The sequence below is a fragment of the Ranitomeya imitator genome, chromosome 1 (genome assembly GCF_032444005.1).
Source record: "Ranitomeya imitator isolate aRanImi1 chromosome 1, aRanImi1.pri, whole genome shotgun sequence".
NCBI classification, from domain to species: domain Eukaryota; kingdom Metazoa; phylum Chordata; class Amphibia; order Anura; family Dendrobatidae; genus Ranitomeya; species Ranitomeya imitator.
Window position 1 is genome coordinate 1,115,724,953 of NC_091282.1, and position 24,360 is coordinate 1,115,749,312.

The 24,360-nt window shown below is 43.3% G+C and overlaps 1 protein-coding gene across 2 annotated transcripts in view; it reads right to left on the bottom strand.

Moving 5' to 3' along the window:
- Nucleotides 1–15,532, bottom strand: part of SLC7A2 (solute carrier family 7 member 2) — a 155,736-nt gene extending 140,204 nt beyond the window's left edge. The window contains exon 1 of one of the 2 annotated variants that reach the window (XM_069744398.1): nt 15,375–15,532. The gene's annotated coding sequence lies outside the window, so the exon portion shown is untranslated. The remainder of the gene's footprint in view (nt 1–15,374) is intronic. The other variant, XM_069744401.1, reaches the window with a different exon arrangement.
- Nucleotides 15,533–24,360: the final 8,828 nt, after the last annotated feature.

Genomic DNA, 24,360 nt, shown 5'->3' on the forward strand with positions numbered 1-24,360 from the left:
AAGGCTACAGTTGGGGTTAGGGTTGGGGCTAAAGTTAGGGTTAGGGATTGGATTACATTTATGGTTGGTAATAGGGTTGGGATTAGGGTTAGGGGTGTGTCCGGGTTAGAGGTGTGGTTAGAGTTACCGTTGGGATTAGGGTTAGGGGTGTGTTTGGATTAGGGTTTCAGTTATAATTGGGGGGGTTTCCACTGTTTAGGCACATCAGGGGCTCTCCAAACGCGACATGGCGTCCGATCTCAATTCCAGCCAATTCTGCGTTGAAAAAGTAAAACAGTGCTCCTTCCCTTCCGAGCTCTCCCGTGTGCCCAAACAGGGGTTTACCCCAACATATGAGGTATCAGCATACTCAGGACAAATTGGACAACAACTTTTGGGGTCCAATTTCTCCTGTTACCCTTGGGAAAATACAAAACTGGGGGCTAAAAAATAATTTTTGTGGGAAAAAAAAAAGATTTTTATTTTCACGGCTCTGCGTTATAAACTGTAGTGAAACACTTGGGGGCTCAAAGTACTCATAACACATCTAGATAAGTTCCTTGGGGGTCTAGTTTCAAATATGGGGTCACTTGTGGGGGGTTTCTACTGTTTAGGTACATTAGGGACTCTGCAAACGCAATGTGACGCCTGCAGACCATTCCAAATGGCGCTCCTTCCCTTCCGAGCCCTCCCATGTGCCCAAATGGTGGTTCCCCCCACATATGGGGTATCAGCGTACTCAGGACAAATTGGACAACAACTTTTGGGGTCCAATTTCTCCTGTTACCCTCGGGAAAATACAAAACTGGGGGCTAAAACATAATTTTTGGGGGAATTTTTTTTTTTTATTTGCACAGCTCTGCGTTATAAACTGTAGTGAAATATTTGGGGGTTCAAAGCTCTCACAACACATCTAGATGAGTTCCTTAGTGGGTCTACTTTACAAAATGGTGTCACTTGTGGGGGGTTTCTACTGTTTAGGTACATTCGGGGCTCTGCAAACGCAATGTGACGCCTGCAGACCATTCCATCTAAGTCTGCATTCCAAATGGTGCTCCTTCCCTTCCGAGCCGTCCCATGCGCCCAAACGGTGGTTCCCCCACACATATGGGGTATCAGCGCACTCAGGACAAATTGGACAACAACTTTTGGGGTCCAATTTCTCCTTTTACCCTCGGGAAAATACAAAACTGGGGGCTAAAAAATAATTTTTGTGGGAAAAAATTTTTGTTTTATTTTTACGGCTCTGCATTATAAACTTCTGTGAAGCCCTGGTTGGGTCAAAGTGCTCACCACACATCTAGATAAGTTCCTTAGGGGTCTACTTTCCAAAATGGTGTCACTTGTGTGGGGGTTTCAATGTTTAGGCACATCAGTGGCTCTCCAAATGCAACATGGCGTCCCATCTCAATTCCTGTCAATTTTGCATTGAAAAGTCAAACGGCGCTCCTTCCCTTCCGAGCTCTCCCATGCGCCCAAACAGTGGTTTACCCCCACATATGGGCTATCAGCGTACTCAGGACAAATTGTACAACAACTTTTGGGGTCCAATTTTTTCTGTTACCCTCGGGAAAATAAAAAATTCGGGGCGAAAAGATAATTTTTGTGAAAAAAATGATTTTTTATTTTTACTGTTCTGCATTATAAACTTCTGTGAAGCACTTGGTGGGTCAAAGTGCTCACCACACCTCTAGATAAGTTCCTTAGGGGGTCTACTTTCCAAAATGGTGTCACTTGTGGGGGGTTTCAATGTTTAGGCACATCAGTGGCTCTCCAAACGCAACATGGCGTCCCATCTCAATTCCTGTCAATTTTGCATTGAAAAGTCAAATGGCGCTCCTTCGCTTCTGAGCTCTGTCATGCACCCAAACAGTGGTTTACCCCCACATACGGGGTATCGGCGTACTCAGGACAAATTGTACAACAACTTTTGGGGTCCATTTTCTCCTGTTACCCTTGGTAAAATAAAACAAATTGGAGCTGAAGTAAATTTTTTGTGAAAAAAAGTTAAATGTTCATTTTTATTTAAACATTCCAAAAATTCCTGTGAAGCACCAGAAGGGTTAATAAACTTCTTGAATGTGGTTTTGAGCACCTTGAGGGGTGCAGTTTTTATAATGGTGTCACACTTGGGTATTTTCTATCATATAGACCCCTCAAAATTACTTCAAATGAGATGTGGTCCCTAAAAAAAAATGGTGTTGTAAAAATGAGAAATTGCTGGTCAACTTTTAACCCTTATAACTCCCTAACAAAAAAAAATTTTGGTTCCAAAATTGCGCTGATGTAAAGTAGACATGTGGGAAATGTTACTTATTAAGTATTTTGTGTGACATATCTCTGTGATTTAATTGCATAAAAATTGAAAGTTGGAAAATTGCGAAATTTTCAAAATTTTCGCCAAATTTCCATTTTTTTTCACAAATAAACGCAGGTAATATCAAAGAAATTTTACCACTATCATGAAGTACGATATGTCATGAGAAAACAATGTCAGAATCACTGGGATCTGTTGAAGCGTTCCAGAGTTATAACCTCATAAAGGGACAGTGGTCAGAATTGTAAAAATTGGCCTGGTCATTAACGTGCAAACCACCCTTGGGGGTTAAAGATTTTTCTGTATTTTCATGACTATGAAAATTGTACATTCATACCGAAGGCATCAAAACTATGAATTAACACATGTGGAATTATATACTTAACAAAAAAGTGTGAAACAACTGAAATTATGTCTTATATTCTAGGTTCTTCAAAGTAGCCACCTTTCGCTTTGATGACTACTTTGCACACTCTTGGCATTCTCTTGATGAGCTTCAAGAGGTAGTCACCTGGAATGGTCTTCCAACAATCTTGAAAGAATTCCCAGAGATGCTTAGCACTTGTTGGCCCTTTTGCCTTCACTCTGCGGTCCAGCTCACCCCAAACCATCTCGATTGGGTTCAGGTCTGGTGACTGTAGAGGCAAGGTCATCTGGTGTAGCACCCCATCACTTTTTGTCTTGGCCAAATAGCCCTTACACAGCCTGGAGGTGTGTTTGGGGTCATTGTCCTGTGGAAAAATAAATGATGGTGTGGTAGCCATGCTGGTTCAGTATGCCTTCAATTTTGAATAAATCCCCAACAGTGTCACCAGCAATGCACCCCGACACCATCACACCTCCTCCATGCTTCACGGTGGGAACCAGGCATGTAGAGTCCATCCGTTCACGTTTTCTGTGTCGCACAAAGACACGGTGGTTGGAATCAAAGATCTCAAATTTGGATTCATCAGACCAAAAAACAGATTTCCACTGGTCTAATGTCCATTCCTTGTGTTCTTTACCCCAAACAAGCCTCTTCTGCTTGTTGCCTGTCTTTAGCAGTGGTTTCCTATCAGCTATTTTACCATGAAGGCCTGCTGCACAAAGTCTCCTCTTAACAGATGTTGTAGAGATGTGTCTGCTGCTAGAACTCTGTGTGGCATTGACCTGGTCTCTAATCTGAGCTGCTGTTAACCTGCGATTTCTGAGGCTGGTGACTCGGATAAACTTATCCTCAGAAGCAGAGGTGACTCTTGGTCTTCCTTTCCTGGGGCGGTCCTCATGTGAGCCAGTGTCTTTGTAGCACTTGATGGTTTTTGCCACTCCACTTGGGGACACTTTCAAAGTTTTCCCAATTTTTTGGACTGACTGACCTTCATTTCTTAAAGTAATGATGGCCACTCGTTTGTCTTTACTTATCTGCTTTTTTCATGCCATAATACAAATTCTAACAGTCTATTCAGTAGGACTATCAGCTGTGTATCCACTAGACTTCTGCACAAGACAACTGGTGGTCCCAACATCATTTATAAGGCAAGAAATCCCACTTATTAAACCTGACAGAGCACACCTGTGAAGTGAAAACCATTCCCAATGAATACCTCTTGAAGTTCATCAAGAGAATGCCAAGAGTGTGCAAAGCAGTCATCAAAGCAAAAGGTGGCTACTTTGAAGAACCTAGAATATAAGACATAATTTCAGTTGTTTCACACTTTTTTGTTAAGTATATAATATCACATGTTTTCAGGGCCGCCATCAGGGCATTACAGCCGTTACTGCTGTATGGGGCCCGGTCAGCAGCAGTACACAGAGGGGCCCGCAGATCCGGGGCCCCACTGCTGTGCTTCTACTGATCGGAGCTTCTTGGAGCTGTGCACGGCCGTCTCACCTAGTCGGCTGCGCAGCTCCTGCTCGGCTGTAGCTAGAATGTATGGGCTCCCTGCAGGTCCTGACTACAGCCCATACATTCTAGCCTGGCCCGTCTCAGTAGTGAATGTGCTAGAATGTATGGGCTCCTGTCAGGTCCTCTCAGCAGCCCATACATTCTAGCTGCTGCTTCACTGCTGAAAACACTAGACGCCCCGGGAAAGACTGAGGTAAGTATAAAAACATTTTTGTTTTTTTAAATAGGTGAGGTGAGGGGGAGTGAGACTGCAGATGATGGAGTGTGTTTTAGGGAGTACTGCACATGATGAAATAATAGGGGGCTGCAAATGATAAAGTGTATTTGAGGGGGTACTGCACATGAAATGATTGGGGCTGCAAATGATGAAGTAAGGGGGACTGCAGATGAAGTGAAGGGGGATAGGGGACTGCAAATGATGATGTGGGGGTGATTGGAACTGCGAATGATGTGGGAGTGATGGGGACTGCAAATGATGTGGGGGGACTGCAAATGATGTGGGGGTGATGGGGACTGCAAATGATGATGTGGGGGTGATGGGGACTGCAAATGATGGGGTGATGGGGACTGCAAATGATGTGGGGGTGATGGGGACTGCAAATGATGTGGGGGTGATGGGGACTGCAAATGATGTGGGGGGACTGCAAATGATGTGGGGGACTGCAAATGATGATGTGGGGGTGATGGGGACTGCAAATGATGTGGGGGTGATGGGGACTGCAAATGATGAGGGGGTGATGGGGACTGCAATGATGTGGGGATAATGGGGACTGTAAATGATGATGTGGGGGTGATGTGGACTGCAAATTATGTGGGGGGACTGCAAATGATGATGTGTGGGTGATGGGGACTGCAAATGATGTGGAGGTGATGGGGACTGCAAATGATGTGGGGGTGATGGGGACTGCAAATGATGTGGGGGTGATGGGGACTGCAAATGATGTGGGGATAATGGGGACTGCAAATGATGTGGGGGTGATGGGGGCTGCAAATGATGTGGGGGTGATGGGGACTGCAAATGATGTGGGGGGACTGCAAATGATGATGTAGGGGTGATGGGGACTGCAAATGATGTGGGGGTGATGTGGACTGCAAATGATGTGGGGGGACTGCAAATGATGATGTGGGGGTGATGAGGACTGCAAATGATGATGTGGGGGTGATGAGGACTGCAAATGATGTGGGGGTGATGGGGACTGCAAATTATGTGGGGGTGATGGGGACTGCAAATGATGTGGGGGTGATGGAAACTGCAAATGATGTGGGTGTGATGGGGACTGCAAATGATGTGGGGGTGATGGGGACTGCAAATGATGTGGGGGGACTGCAAATGATGATGTGGGGGTGATGGGGACTGCAAATGATGTGGGTGTGATAGGGACTGCAAATGATGTGGGTGTGATGGGGACTGCAAATGATGTGGGGGTGATGGTGACTGCAAATGATGTGGGGGGACTGCAAATGATGATGTGTGGGTGATGGGGACTACAAATGATGTGGGGGTGATGGGGACTGCAAATGATGATGTGGGGGTGATGGGGACTGCAAATGATGATGTGGGGGTGATGGGGACTGCAAATGATGATGTGGGGGTGATGGGGACTGCAAATTATGTGGGGGGACTGCAAATGATGATGTGGGGGTGATGGGGACTGCAAATGATGATGTGGGGGTGATGGGGACTGCAAATGATGATGTGGGGGTGATGGGGACTGCAAATGATATGGGGGGACTGCAAATGATGATGTGGGGGTGATGGGGACTGCAAATGATGTGGGGGGGGCTTCAAATGATGATGTGGGGGTGATGAGGACTGCAAATGATGTGGGGGTGATGGGGACTGCAAATTATGTGGGGATAATGGGGACTGCAAATGATGATGTGGGGGTGATGGGGACTGCAAATGATGATGTGGGGGTGATGGGGACTGCAAATGATGTGGGGGTGATGGGGACTGCAAATGATGTGGGGGGGACTGCAAATGATGATGTGGGGGTGATTTGGACTGCAAATGATGTGGGGGTGATGGGGACTGCAAATGATGTGGGGGTGATGGGGACTGCAAATGATAATGTGGGGGTTATGGGGACAGGAAATGATGTGGGAGTGATAGGGACTGCAGATGATGAAGTGTGTTTGAGGGGGTTCTGCACATGATGAAATGATGGGGGCTGCAAATGATGAAGTAAGGGGGACTGCAGATGAAGTGACGGGGGGATAGGGGACTAAATGATGATAGGGGACTAAATGATGAAGTGGGGGTGATGGGGACTGCACATGAAGTGAGTGTGAGGGACGTGGACAGCAATTGAATTGAAGGTGGGGGTGGGGAGAGCAAATGGTGTATTGAAGGTGGGAAGAGCAAATAATGAATTTTGAGGGTGGGGAAGAGCAATTGATAATGAATAGAGGGTGGGAGAGAGAGAAGACATGGCAATGAATTGAGGCAGAAGGGACATGTACAGGTCCTTCTCAAAAAATTAGCATATAGTGTTAAATTTCATTATTTACCATAACGTAATGATTACAATTAAACTTTCATATATTATAGATTCATTATCCACCAACTGAAATTTGTCAGGTCTTTTATTGTTTTAATACTGATGATTTTGGCATACAACTCCTGATAACCCAAAAAAACTGTCTCAATAAATTAGCATATTTCACCCATCCAATCAAATAAAAGTGTTTTTTAATAAGAAACAAAAAAACCATCAAATAATAATGTTCAGTTATGCACTCAATACTTGGTCGGGAATCCTTTGGCAGAAATGACTGCTTCAATGCGGCGTGGCATGGAGGCAATCAGCCTGTGACACTGCTGAGATGTTATGGAGGCCCAGGATGCTTCAATAGCGGCCTTAAGCTCATCCAGAGTGTTGGGTCTTGCGTCTCTCAACTTTCTCTTCACAATATCCCACAGATTCTCTATGGGGTTCAGGTCAGGAGAGTTGGCAGGCCAATTGAGCACAGTAATACCATGGTCAGTAAACCATTTACCAGTGGTTTTGGCACTGTGAGCAGGTGCCAGGTTGTGCTGAAAAATGAAATCTTCATCTCCATAAAGCATTTCAGCCGATGGAAGCATGAAGTGCTCCAAAATCTCCTGATAGCTAGCTGCATTGACCCTGCCCTTGATGAAACACAGTGGACCAACACCAGCAGCTGACATGGCACCCCACACCATCACTGACTGTGGGTACTTGACACTGGACTTCAGGCATTTTGGCATTTCCTTCTCCCCAGTCTTCCTCCAGACTCTGGCACCTTGATTTCCGAATGACATGCAAAATTTGCTTTCATCAGAAAAAAGTACTTGGGACCACTTAGCAACAGTCCAGTGCTGCTTCTCTGTAGCCCAGGTCAGGCGCCTCTGCCGCTGTTTATGGTTCAAAAGTGTCTTTACCTGGGGAATGCGGCACCTGTAGCCCATTTCCTGCACACGCCTGTGCACGGTGGCTCTGGATGTTTCCACACCAGACTCAGTCCACTGCTTCCTCAGGTTCCCCAAGGTCTGGAATCGGTCCTTCTCCACAATCTTCCTCAGGGTCCGGTCTCCTCTTCTCGTTGTACAGCGTTTTCTGCCACATTGTTTCCTTCCAACAGACTTACCATTGAGGTGCCTTGATACAGCACTCTGGGAACAGCCTATTTGTTGAGAAATTTCTTTCTGGGTCTTACCCTCTTGCTAGAGGGTGTCAATGATGGCCTTCTTGACATCTGTCAGGTCGCTAGTCTTACCCATGATGGGGGTTTTGAGTAATGAACCAGGCAGGGAGTTTATAAAAGCCTCAGGTATCTTTTGCATGTGTTTAGAGTTAATTAGTTGATTCAGAAGATTAGGGTAATAGGTCGTTTAGAGAACCTTTTCTTGATATGCTAATTTATTGAGACAGGTTTTTTGGGTTATCAGGAGTTGTATGCCAAAATCATCAGTATTAAAACAATAAAAGACCTGACAAATTTCAGTTGGTGGATAATGAATCTATAATATATGAAAGTTTAATTGTAATCATTACATTATGGTAAATAATGAAATTTAACACTATATGCTAATTTTTTGAGAAGGACCTGTACCTATAATGAATTGGGGTAAGAGTTAAGGTACCTTCACACATAACGATATTGTTAACGATATCGTTGCTATTTGTGACGTAGCAACGATATCGTTAATGAAATCGTTATGTGTGACAGCGACCAACGATCAGGCCCCTGCTGGGAGATCGTTGGTCGCTGAATAAAGTCCAGAACTTTATTTCGTCGCTGGACTCCCTGGAGACATCGCTGGATCGGCGTGTGTGACACCGATCCAGCGATGTCTTCACTGGTAACCAGGGTAAACATCGGGTAACTAAGCGCAGGGCCGCGCTTAGTAACCCGATGTTTACCCTGGTTACCATGCTAAAAGTAAAAAAAAACAAACACTAGATACTTACCTACAGCTGTCTGTCCTCCAGCGCTGTGCTCTGCACTCCTCCTGTACTGGCTGTGAGCCGGAAAGCAGAGCGGTGACATCACCGCTCTGCTTTCCGGCTCCCAGACAGTACAGGAGGAGAGCAGAGAAGCAGAGCGCAGCGCTGGAGGACAGACGGCTGTAGGTAAGTATGTACTGTTTGTTTTTTTTTACTTTTAGCATGGTAACCAGGGTAAACATCGGGTTACTAAGCGCGGCCCTGCGCTTAGTTACCCGATGTTTACCCTGGTTACCGGCATCGTTGGTCGCTGGAGAGCGGTCTGTGTGACAGCTCTCCAGCGACCAAACAGCGACGCTGCAGCGATCCGGATCGTTGTCGGTATCGCTGCAGCGTCGCTAAATGTGAAGGGGCCTTTAGAGCGGGAGGTAAATAGTGGGGGTCGTTGAGGATAAAGTGACTGGTAATAAATTGGGAGAAAGAATACAGGTGCAAATTAATTTATATATTAAATGGGGAAAGTGGCCATATACAGATAGTGGGGCACAGTGGCGGATTATAATTTATATTTGGAATGGTGGGTTGCATAATAACCAATTATATATTAATGGTGGGTGAACGTCTGTAGTCAGATGTGTAGTGTAGAGGAAAGGGAAAAAATGGGGAATGTGCTCTGGAAGCGGTGCTCTAGATAACTGTTATTTTATGCAGAGACGAGTCCTGGCAGAAAGAAGTGATAGCGGTCTGCGCTGGATTAAAAAGAAACGCAAAGATGAAGGACTTTAGCTAGAGACGTCACTGGTGAGTATGTTACCTGTACACTGACACCATACACTGTATACTGTATACAGAGCTCCTGTGTATAATGTCACCGGTGATCACTATATTATCTGTACACTATACACTATATACAGAGCTCCTGTGTATAATGTCACTAGTGATCGCTGTATTACATGTACACTGTACCCTATATACAGAGCTCCTGTGTATAATGTCACTGGTGATCCCAGTATTACCTGTACACTGACACTATATAAAGAGCTCCTGTGTATAATGGCATCGGTGACCACTGTATTACCTGTACACACACTGCATACTAAATACAGATCTCCTGTGTATAATAGCACTTATGGTGATAGTATTTTTTTTAAAATTAATGATCAGTATTGTACTATTCAGTTACAATGTGGTGGTAATATGTTGTCCGGCCATGGTGTAGCGGTATTTGTTCCTTCTATGTGCTATTATTCGGTCACTGTGTGGTGGTAATATGTGGTCTAGTCATGGTGTGGTGGTATTTGTTCCTTATATGTAGTTGGTCACCATGTGATGGTAATATGTGGTCTGGACATGCTGCGGTGGTATTTGTCCCTTGTATGTGATATTGTTCAGTCACTGTGGTGGTAATATGTGGTCTGCACATGGTGTGGCAGTATTTGTTCCTTGTAGATAACATTATAGGATACTATGTGGTGATAATATGGTGTCTGGTCATGGTGTGGTGGTATTTGTCCCTTGTATGTGGTATTATTGGTCATTTGAAAAATTGAAAAATAAATAAAAATACACCTAAATTGTATTGCATATTTTAACAAATGTTTAATAGGTTAGAGTAGAGTAGGGCCCGGCCAAAAGAGTCTACCTTGTTGTCGTCTCAGATTAAAAAAAACCTTTTGGCCAAAACAAAAGCTGCTGGCTATGTGTTTAATCTGGTGATGTGAACTGTTAATGTGTGATTTGTGAGAAGTGGAGTTTTGCCAAGAGACAGCGGTGGGGCTGTGGACAGTTCGAGGGGTGGAGGCGGGGCGGAGTCTTAAGGGGGCCCTGAAAATTTTGCCAGTATGGGGCCCTGAAATTCCTAGTGACAGCCCTGCATGTGTTAATTCATAGTTTTGATGCCTTCAGTGTGAATGTACAATTTAAATAGTCATGAAAATACAGAAAAATCTTTAAATGAGAAGGTGTGTCCAAATTTTTGGTCTGTACTGTATATACAGTACTGTACTGTATATACTCATAACGTTTATCACTCTTATAGAGCACAAAGAATGGAGAATATTTAGAATCAGCTAGCCACAGAGTAATCCAATGTACAGTAGGTTTTGTTGTGTTAATGAATGGAAACAGTAGGTACAGTTAAGTCTGCTGTGTAGGAGACGCCATCAGTTTCTCGGGGGTCTGCTCCGGTCTAGGTGAGGAAGGGGACTGTGGCCTTTGTATGTGTATCATGAACCTCCTTAACATCCAAGTCTGGAGGACTCGCGGGCTATCCCTTGAGGAAATGGGGTCCAGAAGGGGGGACAGAGATCATATCTTATGCCCTCCAACAGAAGAGGAGGAAGAAGGACTGGAAAGAGATCCCTCCAAGGGGAAAAAACTCCCATTAGTGCCACCTTGTAAGAAAATGTCTGATCCATATTAGTCAAATATTGGTGAAACTAATCCCTCCAAGGGGTAAAAACTCCCATTAGTGCCACCTTGTAAGAAAATGTCTGATCCATATTGGTGAAACTAGACACCCATTTGTAGACAGGAGAGAGCAATGTGGGGGGTTTCTACCCCAACTCATTACAAAGCAGGGTACTGTTTGACTGGATGCTTTTGACACAGTGTGGTGGTACAGAATCAAGGATAATCATGTTGTCTTCCTTTTGGTGAATTACTTGGTATTATTTTTTTCCATTGAGCATTGCCAACTGATAACCAGTAATTGTTGGAATCCATTGAAGTGCTTTCACCCAGTTGAAGGCTAGCTTCCCTTCTCTGCACTGAAACATCTGTCTACGGATTGGTCTGATTTTTCTAATATGCCTTGTCATGTTGAAAGGCTCTTTTATGGATTGACTTACTGGGTGGCTAGAGAGCGTTTTCCTCTTTTTGTAGCAGAACTACTGAGTAAATTTATGTTTGGTCTACATAAAATTATCAAAATATAGGGAGAGATTGATAAAAATGGTCTAAAAGAAATATTGTCTTAGTTACCCATAGCAACCAATTACAGGGCAGATTTCATTTCATAATCAGCTGATGAAAAATTAAAGCTGTGCTCTGAACGGTTGCTATGGGCAACAGACTTTTTTTTTTTATCATTTTCTTAACCCCCAGTAACTGTTTCTTCCAGGTTTGCCTCAGCAGGTTCCTCCATGTAATAGATTCTGTGAAATGTTTTGGATTTTGACTATGGTAAGATTGACCTTTATCCTCAGATGAAGGTTGTTTCTTCATGGCATTACATATTGACCTACAACAATGGCTATGAATGCACATGGTAGATTTGTTGTGGGATTTTGCATTGCGTATACCCAGGTTAGGACTAGCCCACAGGGTAAAAAGTGAGTCTTCTACTAGGCCGCTGTGCAGGGTTGGCCCCTCCACCCCCTATATGAGCAGTCGTGTCCCAATATACTGTATGTGATTCACTATGCACAGACAAGAGCAGAATCTCATCATTCATTTAACAAACCAATCAGCTTATTATATAGAAGTATAGGTCATTTTGGGAATGAGAGGAATGTAATATCTGCATGTAGCTCAACAGTAGGCCCCCAGAGTCAATGTTATTAGTGGGATCCTGGCACCCAGTCCAATACCGCGATTACAAGTAATACGCCAAATGTGGTTGCTATTAAATAAATATATAGGAGGTCATCCAGCTAAGATGAACTTTCACCATATTTTTCATGTTGAGCCGACCACACAACATAATAGTGGCTCAGAGCAGAATTGAACATTAGTTTACTTGTTCTGTTTTGTTTTTATTTCGTCTGTCCATTGCAGAGGTATTCCCAGTCAAAGTATTTGGCCTATTGAGTTAATCTTTGTTAAGTCCAAGTGGGTGTTATTAGATCATTTTCGCTGGGGGTGTGTACTTCTTCCCTCTCTATGATGCTGACCAATTATAAGCAGGCAACAACACAGGAGAGAAACAATATGCCCCATAATAGTTTAGCACAGGTTTCTCAGTGTGTGAGATATAGTGATACCACCCTCATCTCTTGGTATAACGTCTTGCAAGAGAGGGGCAGCAGACTTCACATTAGCTGTATCACAAACCCTTTTATCAGAGTTCCTCCTCTCATTGCACTGTCACCTATGCTTTACTGCCCTTCCCCCCACAACTACCTGTCCATAGATGTACCAGTAATCACACTTATGTCTGCTGTGCTTAGTCAACTTAGTCAACTTTTAATCAATCTGCATTGAGATTAAACGAAGTGAGGAGTCATAGTGCATGTTCCGGACATATACTTTGTGACATATAATGACACCCTGTTCTCATCTCACTGCAGAGCTAGTGCAAATTGCTATGAGCAACTGTGATTCTGATACTTTGGTTTCTCAGCTCCAGACAAGCAGTGTGGGACAGTAAAGTAGAGGTGACAGTGCTATGAAAGGAGGAGAGCTGATAGAAAGGCTTGTAATGTTACACAGCTAAACTCAGCTGCACTGCCCCTCCCCCCACACAGACATGCAGCAGGTTAGACCAGGAGATCCAGGCTCTAAACCTGTAGGGTTAGTTTGCAGCACTCTTCAAAGAACAAAAGAGAAGATCAGGGCATTATCTCATATAAAGATGCAAGGTCCAAAATCCGAGGAACCCACTTGGATACAGCATGCACAGGAAAATAGTAGACAGTATCCAGCAGGTGATGAAGTTCAAAACATCTCTATTCTGCCATAAATAGGATGTGACATTTCAACCTGTCACAAGTCTTTTTGAAGTATCAGCTGCTGGATGCTGTCTTCCATTTTTCAGGAGATCCAGGCTGTCTAACATTGCAATTTTTACATACTGAGAAATCTGCTGTAAGCTATGATGGGGGCATGTTCTTCTTACCTTTTGTGCCTGCTTATGATTGGTCAGCATCATACAGGGTGAAGAAGTACACGCCCCCAGTGAAAACTGTCAGATATCATCCATTGGGCTTAACGACAATTATCTCATAAGTGACCAAATACTTTGATTGCTACTATCTCTAACAGAGGCAAAAAAAAAAATACAATTGTTCCACTTTGCAGCCACTATTGCATTGTGTGTCCAGTTCAACATGAAAAATTTGGGTAAAGGTCTTCTTTAAGTGTGCTTCACTTAGTAAGTTATAAAACTTACTAAAATAGTTCTCATCTGAAATGTGCTCCATTCTCCACTAAAAAGTCTGTCTCAGGATTTGTGTCTGACTTAGAACAGAATTTTCTCTGGTGGCAATAACCAGTGCCGATAATAAGGGGGCTGGCTGACTGCTTATACAGTAGCTAAGCCAGTCTGCTTCTCAGTCACAGTATAGGCAGAGCAGGGCTGGTTTAGTTATTTAAATGAGCACTCAGCCGCTGTCACACGTCACTCTGATGACGTGTCTGACACTGATCATTGTTCATCATAAATGCTAGAGATAGCACTCATTCAATGGACATAATGTGGAACATGTACAACTATGTAGGATGATGCAAAAGTAGCAAAACTTGTAGCAGTTGTAAAGTCTTGAACATTGTGTTACAAGAAGAATACTTGATTGATACCTCTTCTCCAGATTGATTGAACTTTTATACAGTATGCAATTTGTGAGATTTATGAAAAGGCAGATGCACATGTCCCTTTCATCAAGAGGTCCAATGGGGCAGATTACTGCAAACTTTTACAGAGCGTATGCCTAACTGGGTATTCTGAATAGGTGCCCAATTTATTCAGTTTTATTGCATTTTTGTTCAACTTTAAACTGCTTTTTTGGTTAGTTTTATTGCTATTAAAAATCTGAGCCAAAATTTGAGAGCCCTGTCCTCCTGATAAGCTAGAGAAGTGACAAATTCATGTTTTTAGAGCTTTTGATACATTTTATGACAAGGACTAGGTGTAAGCACTTTAGTAAATCTTTCTCACCATGTATCACATGTCGTCTCCTCTTACCTCCGCCCTTTCCACCACGCACCTCAAAGAACAAATATTAGGCACAGGCGATATAAACCTAGCAATACTTACCATTAGCTGGAATACTGTTCCTCCACAAACGTTGGCACAATAACATATATATCTAACATAAAAGCCACATCAATCTGAATATAGTGAGCAGTTCTCAGAAACCAGCGAGACCTGACTACATTGTGCTCTACGGACGATTACAACAAAATATCTAGCTGCCATTTACGTAGTTTGGCCACCTATTGACATTGTATACAAATAGACATGACGTGAAGCAAGCGTTCATTTGCCGCTTGGTACATTTGTATTAGGCTGCCGTCACACTAGCAGTATTTGGTCAGTATTTTACCTCAGTATTTGTAAGCCAAAACCAGGAGTTGGTGATAAATACAGAAGTGGTGCATATGTTTCTATTATACTTTTCCTCTATTTGTTCCACTCCTGGTTTTGGCTTATAAATACTGAGGTAAAATACTGACCATATACTGCTAGTGTGACGGCAGCCTTAGGCTGCCACTCCCGCACGCCATAATCTGTTCTGCAGGATTTATAGGTTTAATTACAGTAAGAATGTCATTATTCATTTTAATGATGTGTGTAAATGGGTAAATAAATCACGCGGAAAAAAATGTGGTTCATACAAGTTTTCATACAACTGCAGTTCCCGCGCAGTCCTATGCAAAACTAATATCACAAATGACAAGCTGCTTGACAGGAGTCTACATGTAGTGCACTGGAGTGCAGCAATGGGCTCATCCCAAAGATGTGGGGAAACTCCTTCACCGCAGACACACCTCCCAACAGACCTCTCAATGCCAGGGGGCCCTACAAGCTGTCATACTGGGGGGACTAGAGAGCAGAACTTACAGTTTAGAGGGTCTCCTCTTCCTAAAGTCTTCTCTTCTGACTGTTTATAGAGTATAGGATTCTTGCAGAGATTGGATTTAGCAGCTTGAACCAGCAGGAGCCAGATTCCACGTTACACAGGGGTTGCACACAGCATATACAGGGGTGTCGGGTGTCTGACAGGCAGCATGGAAAGCTGGGGGAGAGGGAGGTGCACTCACACCAATGGCAGTGAGCTGAGAAGGGATCCGCCTCGTGTGGGTTTGGTTCTTAGCTAATGTGGATTTCATTGGAATTAAAGTTAGATCTGCAAGAAGTAAACTGTTCTGACACTCACAGAACAAGAGCAATGCTGCCTGCCTGGGCTGGAGAATGCTGCCTCCCTATAGAGAAGAATGGCGGATAGGCATCCGCTACAATTACACTGCAGCAGTCCCATATACTGAACAAGGACAAGAAGATGATGACTGAGCCCCTCAGTGCAGCTCACGGGCCCTGAATCTCTCTTGTTCCAAAAAAGTTCCCATGCGACTATACTCAAATTGTCGGCGTTGGCACAGATCCTGTTCAATTGCCTCTCAGGACTGTGAAGCCACAGGCACCACATGTGCCAAAGTATGGTTTGTCCATGAGAACATTTTGTAAATATAATCCACTAGGAACAATGATTCTACGGGGAGAATGCGATCCAGCACACTCATCCAACATCAGTGTTCTAAACCCACAAATGCTCTATTGGGTGAATGGGTAAAAATTCCCCAAAACATGCTCCAAATTCTTGTAAAAAACCTTCCCAGAAGAGTGAAAGCTGTTATAGCTGCAGAGGCAGAACCGACTCCATATTATTGCCTATGAACTTAGAATGGGATGTCATATAAGCTCCTGTAGATTTAATGTGTAGGTGTCACAATACTTTTCTACATATATTGTCATTAGAGATGAGTGAACCCGAACTATAAAGCTCGGGGTTCGTACCGGCCTCTCAGGGCTGCCTCTAGGAGTTTCAGGGCCCTCTTGAGACTCCTCCCAGACTCCACCTCAGCTCCGCCTCCACCCTTCGAAAATTACACGGTCCCGCCGCCCACTCTTGGAAAAACTCCATTTCTTCACTACATCCTCACCAATCACACATTAAAAGTTCCCATCTAACCATATCACATACAGTTATGCTCAAAAGTTTACATACCCCGGCAGAATGTTTGCTTTCTTGGCCTTTTTTCAGAGAATATGAATGATAACACCAAAACTTTTTCTCCGCTCATGGTTAGATTTATTGTCAAGCTACTGTGTTTTCTCTTTTTTTAAATCATAATGACAACCCAAAACATCCAAATGACCCTGATCAAAAGTTCACATACCCCATTTCTTAATACCGTGTATTGTCCCCTCTAACATCAATGACAGCTTGAAGTCTTTTGTGTTAGTTGTGGATGAGGTTCTTTATTTTCTCCAATGGTAAAGCTGCCTACTCTCCTTGGCAAAAAGCCTCCTGTTCCTATAAATTTCTGGGCTGTCTTGCATAAACTGCGCGCTTGAGATCTCCCAAGAGATTATATTGATATTAATGTCAGGAAACTGAGATGGCCACTCCAGAACCTTCACTTTGCTCTACTGTAGACAATGACAGGTCGACTTGGCTTTGTGTTTTGGATCGTTATCATGTTGGAACATCCAAGTACATCCCATGGGTGGCTTCGGGGCTGATGATTGCAAATTTGTCTCCATTATTTGCTGATAACGTGCTGCATTCATCTTTCCTTCAACTTTGACCAAGTTTCCTGTGCCTTTGTAGCTCACACATCCCCAAAACATCAGTGATCCACCTCCATGCTTTACAGTAGGAATTGTGTTCTTTTCATCATAGGCCTTGTTGACCTCCAAATGTAACATTTATGGTTGTGGCCAAATAGTTCAATTTTAGTATCATCACTCCAAATTACCTTGTTCCAGAAGTTTTGAGGCTTGTCTCTGTGCTGATTTGTGCATTGTAGGCGAGATACTTTGTGGCATTTGCACAGTAATGGCTTTCTTCTGGCGACTCGACCATGCAGCCCATTTTTCTTCAAGTGCCTCCTTATTGTGCATCTTGAAACAGCCACACCGCTAGTTTTCAGAGAGTCCAGTATTTCAGATTATGCTATTTGTGGGTTTTTCTTTGCATCCCGAACAATTTTCCTGGCAGTTGTGGACGACATTTCTATTGGTCTACCTGACCGTGGTTTTATTTTTACCGAGCCCCTGATTTTCCACTTGTTAATCACAGTTTGAAAGCTGCTGACTGGCATTATCAATTCCTTGGATATCTTTTTGTATCCCTTTCCTGTTTTATACAGTTCAACTACCTTTTCCCGTAGATCTGTTGACAATTCTTTTGCTTTCCCCATGACTCACAATCCTGAAATGTCAGTGACTGGATTAAAGATGCAAGAGTCTGTCTGGATCCCAGAAGTTCACTCAGCTTTTATGCACGCACACTGATTACAAACAAACAGGTCACAGGTGAGGATGTTACATTTAGTTGCTATTCAAACCCATTTGTGTCAACTTCTGCGCATGTCATCAGGCCAAAATCACCAGGGTATGTGAACTTTTGATCAGGGTCATTTGGAGGTTTTGGGTTGTCATTATGATTTAAAAAAGAGAAATCACAGTAGTTTGACAATAAATGGCTTCTACCACTAACCATGAGTGGAGAAAACATTTTGGTGTTATTCACATTCTCTGAAAAAAGGCCAAGAAAGCAAAAATTCTGCGGGGATATGTAAATTTTTGAGCACAACTGTACATAGCCATCAGCTTTTGTTTTGGCCCAAAGAATTTTTATATCTACACCACTACAAAATAGACTCTTTTGGTCGGGCCCTACTGTACTCCAACCTATTAAACATTTGGTAAAATATCCCATACTATTTTTAGGTGTATTTTTATTTATTTTTCTTTATGGGAATGAGTCACATACATTTTTAAACTGACCAATAATACCACATACAAGGAACAAATACCACCAAACCGTGGCCAGACCACACATGACCACTTCATAGTGACCGAACAATACCACATACACTACGGTTCCAAAGTTTAGGGTCACCCAGACAATTTTGTGTTTTCCATGAAAACTCATACTTTTATTAATCCAATGAGTTGCCAAATGAATTGAAAATCTAGTCCAGACATTGGCAAGGTTCGACAAAAATATTTTTATTTGAAATAATAATTTTCTCCTTCAAACTTTGCTTTCGTCAAAGAATGCTCCCTTTGCAACAATTACAGCATTGCAGACCTTTGGCATTCTAGAAGTTAATTTACTGAGGTAATCTGGATAAATTTCACCCCATGCTTCCAGATGCCCCTCCCATAAGTTGGTTTGGCTTGATGAGCACTTTTTGCGTGCCATAGGGCCAAGCTGCTCCCACAACAGCTCTATGGGGTTGAGATCTGGTGACTGCGCTGGCCACTCCATTACAGATAGCATACCAGCTGCCTGCTTCTTCCCTAAATAGTTCTTGCATAATTTGGAGGTGTGCTTTGGGTCATTTTCCTGTTGTAGGATGAAATTGGCTCCAATCAAGCTCTGTCCACATGGTGTGGCAAGGCATTGCAAAATGGAGTGATAGCCTTCCTTATTCAAAATCCCTTTTACCTTGTACAAATCTCCCACTTTACCAGCACTAAAGCAACCCCAGACCATCACATTACCTCCACCATGCTTGACAGATGGCGTCACTCAATCTCCCAGCATCTTTTCAGTTGTTCTGCGTTTCACAAATGTTCTTCTGTGTGATCCAAACACCTCAAACTTGGATTCGTCTGTCCATAACACTTTTTTTTCAATCTTCCTCTGTCCAATGTCTGTGTTCTTTTGCCCATATTAATCTTTTCCTTTTATTAGTTAGTCTCAGATATGGCTTTTTCTTTGCCACTCTGCCCTGGAGGCCAGCATCCCGGAGTCGCCTCTTCACTGTAGACATTGAAACAGGCGTTTTGCGTGTACTATTTAATGAAGCTGCCAGTTGAGGGCCTGTGAGGCGTCGATTTCTCAAACTACAGACTCTAATGTACTTGTCTTGTTGCTCAGTTGTGCAGCGGGGCCTCAAACTTCTCTTTCTATTCTGGTTAGAGCCTGTTTCTGCTCTCCTCTGAAGGGAGTAGTACACACCGTTGTAGGAAATCTTCAGTTTCTTGGCTATTTCTCGCATGGAATGGCCTTCATTCTTAAGAACAAGAATAGACTGTCGAGTTTCACATGAAAGTTCTTTTTTCCTGGCAATTTTTAGAGTTTGATGGAACCAACAAATGTAATGCTCCAGATTCTCAACTAGCTCAAAGGAAGGTCAGGTTAATAGGTTCTCTAATCAGCCAAACTGTTTTCAGTTGTGTTAACATATGCTTGCACAAGGGTTTTCAAAGGTATTCTAACCATCCATTAGGCTTCTTACATAGCAAACACAAAGTACCATAAGAACACTGGAGTGATGGTTGTTGGAAATACGCCTCTATACACCTATGAAGATCTTGTGTTATGAACGAGACATTTGCATCTATAATAGTCATTTACCACATTAACAATGTATAGAGTATATTTCTGAATCATTTAATGTTAGCTTCATTGGAAAAAACTGTGCTTTTCTTTCAAAACTAAGGAAAGGGTGAAGTGGACAAAAATGATGTAGAGAAGGCTGAACTTTTAAATTCCTATTTTGCATCTGTGTTCTCTAAGAAAGCAATTGTAACATCAATTGATCTTCGCGGTGCTCTCAAAGGAATAAAAGAATCCACACTATTTATAAATAGAGAGATGGTGAGGGAACACTTAGCTAATTTAAATAAATTTAAATCTCCTGGTCCAGATGAATTACATTCTATGGTACTGAAAGAGATAGCTGAGGAAATTGCGGAAACACTAGCCAGAATCTTTGAAAAATCCTGGAGAACAGGGGAAGTCCCAGAAGATTGGAAAAGGGCAAATGTTGTCCCTATCTTCAAAAAAGGAAAGATGGAGCTAGGAAATTACAAGCCAGTGCTTGGATAACAAAATAGTAATTAACCAGAGCCAGTATCGGTTTGTAGCATGCCAGTCTTATATAACTTCCTTCTATGATGGAATCACTGACTTGATGGATCAGAGAAATGCAGTAGATATAGTATATCTCGACTTCAGCAAAGCATTTGATAAAGTATCTCATACTATCCTTATTGAAAAAATGACCAAGTATGGGATTGACAAGGCAACGGTTAGGTGGATTCATAACTGGCTCAGCAATTGAACTCAAAGAATGGTGATAAATGATTAGACATCCAATTGGAAGACTGTTTCAAGTAGAGTACCACAAGGTTCTGTCCTAGCCCCAGCATTGTTCAAAATTTGTATAAGTGATCTAGATAAGGGAACTGAAGGTAAACTAATCAAATTTGCAGATGATGCAAAGCTAGGAGGGATAGCTGCTAACACTGGAGAAGACAGAGAAAGGATTTAGAAGGATTTAGATAATCTTGATCAATGGGCAAAAATTAATAGAATGGCATTTAACAGGGAGAAATGCAAGATTCTACATCTGGGCAAGAAAAACAAAATTACATCTACAGAATAGGAGGAATAGAAGTAAGCAACAGCATGTGTGAAAAAGACTTGGGTATACTAATAGATCACAGACTGCACATGCGTAAACAGTGTGAAGCAGCAGCTAAAAAGGCAAACACAGTTCTAGGATGTATTAAGAGAAGCATAGAGTCTACATCACGTGAAGTAATTATTCCCCTCTACTCCTCCTTGGTCAGGTCTCATCTGGAATACTGTGCCCATTTTTCATTGTAAAAAAGATATTGAAAAACTGGAGCAAGTCCAGAGAAGAGCTACCAGGATGGTGAGCAGACTGCAATGTATGTCCTACGAGGAACGGTTAGACTATATGCACACGTTGCGGATTAGGCTTACGAATTTCTGGTGCGGATTCTGCCTCTCCTGGCAGAAAACGCACCTGCGGATTTGTTGCGTTTTTTGTGTGGTTTCGCAGCGTTTTTTGTGCGTTTTTGCTGTGGTTTTCTCTAATGGAATGGGTACAAAAACGATGCAGATTGACAAAAAAGAAGTGACATGCTACTTATTTTAAACCGCAGCGTTTCCGCAGCGGATTTTCCGCAAAGTGTGCACAGCATTTTTTTTTCTCATAGATTTACATTGTACTGTAAATCAACTGCAGATCTGCAGCATTTCTGCACTGCAAAAAACGCTGCGGATCCGCAGAGAATCCGCAACGTGTGCACATACCCTAAAAGGATCTGGGAATGTTTAGCTTGCAAAAAAGAAGGCTAAGAAGAGACGTAATAGCTGTCTACAAATATCTAAAGGAATGTCACAGTGTAAAGGGATTATCCTTATTATTATTATTTATTGTTATAGCGCCATTTATTCCATGGCGCTTTACATGTAAGGAGCGGTATACATAATAAAAACAAGTACAATAATCTTAAACAATACAAGTCATAACTGGTACAGGAGGAGAGAGGACCCTGCCTGTTATGGACCTGGTGGTTAGGAGCACCCGGAACGACCTGATGGTTAAACTCACACAGGACAAGCTCTGGGAAGTGGGAGCTCTGCTGACCGCAACCCCTAATCCTATCACACAACTAGAAATAGCCGTGGAGCGTACCTAACACGACCTAGACGCCTCTTCACAGCCTAAGAGCTAATTAGCCCTAAAGATAGAAAATAAAGCCTACCTTGCCTCAGAGAAATTCCCCAAAGGAAAAGGCAGCCCCCCACATATATTGACTGTGAGTTAAGATGAAAGTCACAAACACAGAAATGAAACAGGTTTCAGCAAAGGGAGGCCAGACTTACTAAACAGACTGAGGATAGGAAAGGTATCTTTGCGGTCAGCACAAAAAACTACAAAAAGACCATGCAGAGTGTGCAAAAAGACCTCCGCACCGACTCACGGTGCGGAGGTGCCACTCTGCATCCCAGAGCTTCCAGCTAGCAAGGAAAAATAATAGCCAGCTGGACAAGGAAACAATGAACAAATAATTTAACTAGCAGGGACTTAGCTTCTGCTGGAGGAGACAAGTCTCCAGAAAGATCCAAGAGCGAACTGAACCAGTACAAGAACATTGACAGCTGGCATGGAGTAACGATCTGAGTGGAGTTAAATAGAGCAGCCAGCCAAAGAATAACCTACGTCACCTGTGGAAGGAAACCAAATCCCCAACACGAAGTCGGGGACCAACACAGCGCCGGCGGTTAGCGAAACGTTGAGCCTTCTCCTGGGACAATGTCAAATTGTTCACCACATGAGTCCAAATCTGCTGCAACCTGTCCACCACCGTATCCACACCAGGACAGTCCGAAGGCTCAACATGCCCTGAAGAGAAACGAGGATGGAAACCAGAATTACAGAAAAAAGGCGAGACCAAAGTAGCTGAGCTGGCCCGATTATTAAGGGCGAACTCAGCCAAAGGCAAGAAGGACACCCAATCATCCTGATCAGCAGAAACAAAGCATCTCAGATATGTTTCCAAAGTCTGATTAGTTCGTTCGGTTTGGCCATTTGTCTGAGGATGAAAAGCCGAAGAAAAAGACAAATCAATGCCCATCTTAGCACAAAAGGACCGCCAAAACCTCGAAACAAACTGGGAACCTCTGTCCGAGACGATGTTCTCTGGAATGCCATGCAAACGAACCACATGCTGGAAAAATAATGGCACCAAATCAGAGGAGGAAGGCAATTTAGACAAGGGTACCAAATGGACCATCTTAGAGAAGCGATCACAAACCACGCAAATGACCGACATCCTTTGAGAGACAGGGAGATCTGAAATAAAATCCATGTAAATATGCGTCCAGGGCCTCTTCGGGACCGGCAAGGGCAAAAGCAACCCACTGGCACGAGAACAGCAGGGCTTAGCCCAAGCACAAGTCCCACAGGACTGCACAAAAGAACGCACATCCCGTGACAAAGAAGGCCACCAAAAGGATCTAGCCACCAAATCTCTGGTACCAAAGATTCCAGGATGACCCGCCAACACCGAACAATGAACCTCAGAGATAACTCTACTAGTCCATCTATCAGGGACAAACAGTTTCTCCGCTGGACAACGGTCAGGTCTATCAGCCTGAAACTTCTGCAGCACGCGCCGCAAATCAGGGGAGATGGCAGACAAAATTACCCCCTCTTTGAGAATACCCGCCGGCTCAAGAACACCCGGAGAGTCAGGCACAAAACTTCTTGACAGGGCATCAGCCTTCACATTCTTAGAGCCCGGAATGTACGAAACCACAAAATCAAAATGGGAGAAAAACAGCGACCATCGAGCCTGTCTAGGATTCAACCGTTTGGCAGACTCGAGATAAGTCAAATTCTTGTGATCCGTCAAGACCACCACGCGATGCTTGGCTCCTTCAAGCCAATGTTGCCACTCCTCGAATGCCCACTTCATGGCCAACAACTCTCGATTGCCAACATCATAATTGCGCTCAGCAGGCGAGAATTTTCTAGAAAAGAAAGCACATGGTTTCATCACCGAGCCATCAGAACTTCTTTGCGACAAAACAGCCCCTGCTCCAATCTCAGAAGCATAAACTTCAACCTGAAACGGGAGAGAAACATCTGGCTGGCACAACACAGGGGCAGAAGAAAAAGACGCTTCAACTCCTGAAAAGCCTCTACAGCCGCAGAGGACCAATTGACCACATCAGCACCTTTCTTGGTCAAATCAGTCAACGGTTTAGCAACACTAGAAAAATTAGCGATGAAGCGACGGTAAAAATTAGCAAAGTCCAGGAACTTCTGCCGGCTCTTCACAGATGTCGGCTGAGTCCAATCATAAATGGCCTGAACTTTAACAGGGTCCATCTCGATAGTAGAAGGGGAAAAAATGAAACCCAAAAATGAAACCTTCTGAACCCCAAAGAGACATTTCGACCCCTTCACAAACAAGGAATTCGCACGAAGGACCTGGAACACCATTCTGACCTGCTTCACATGAGACTCCCAATCATCCGAAAAAA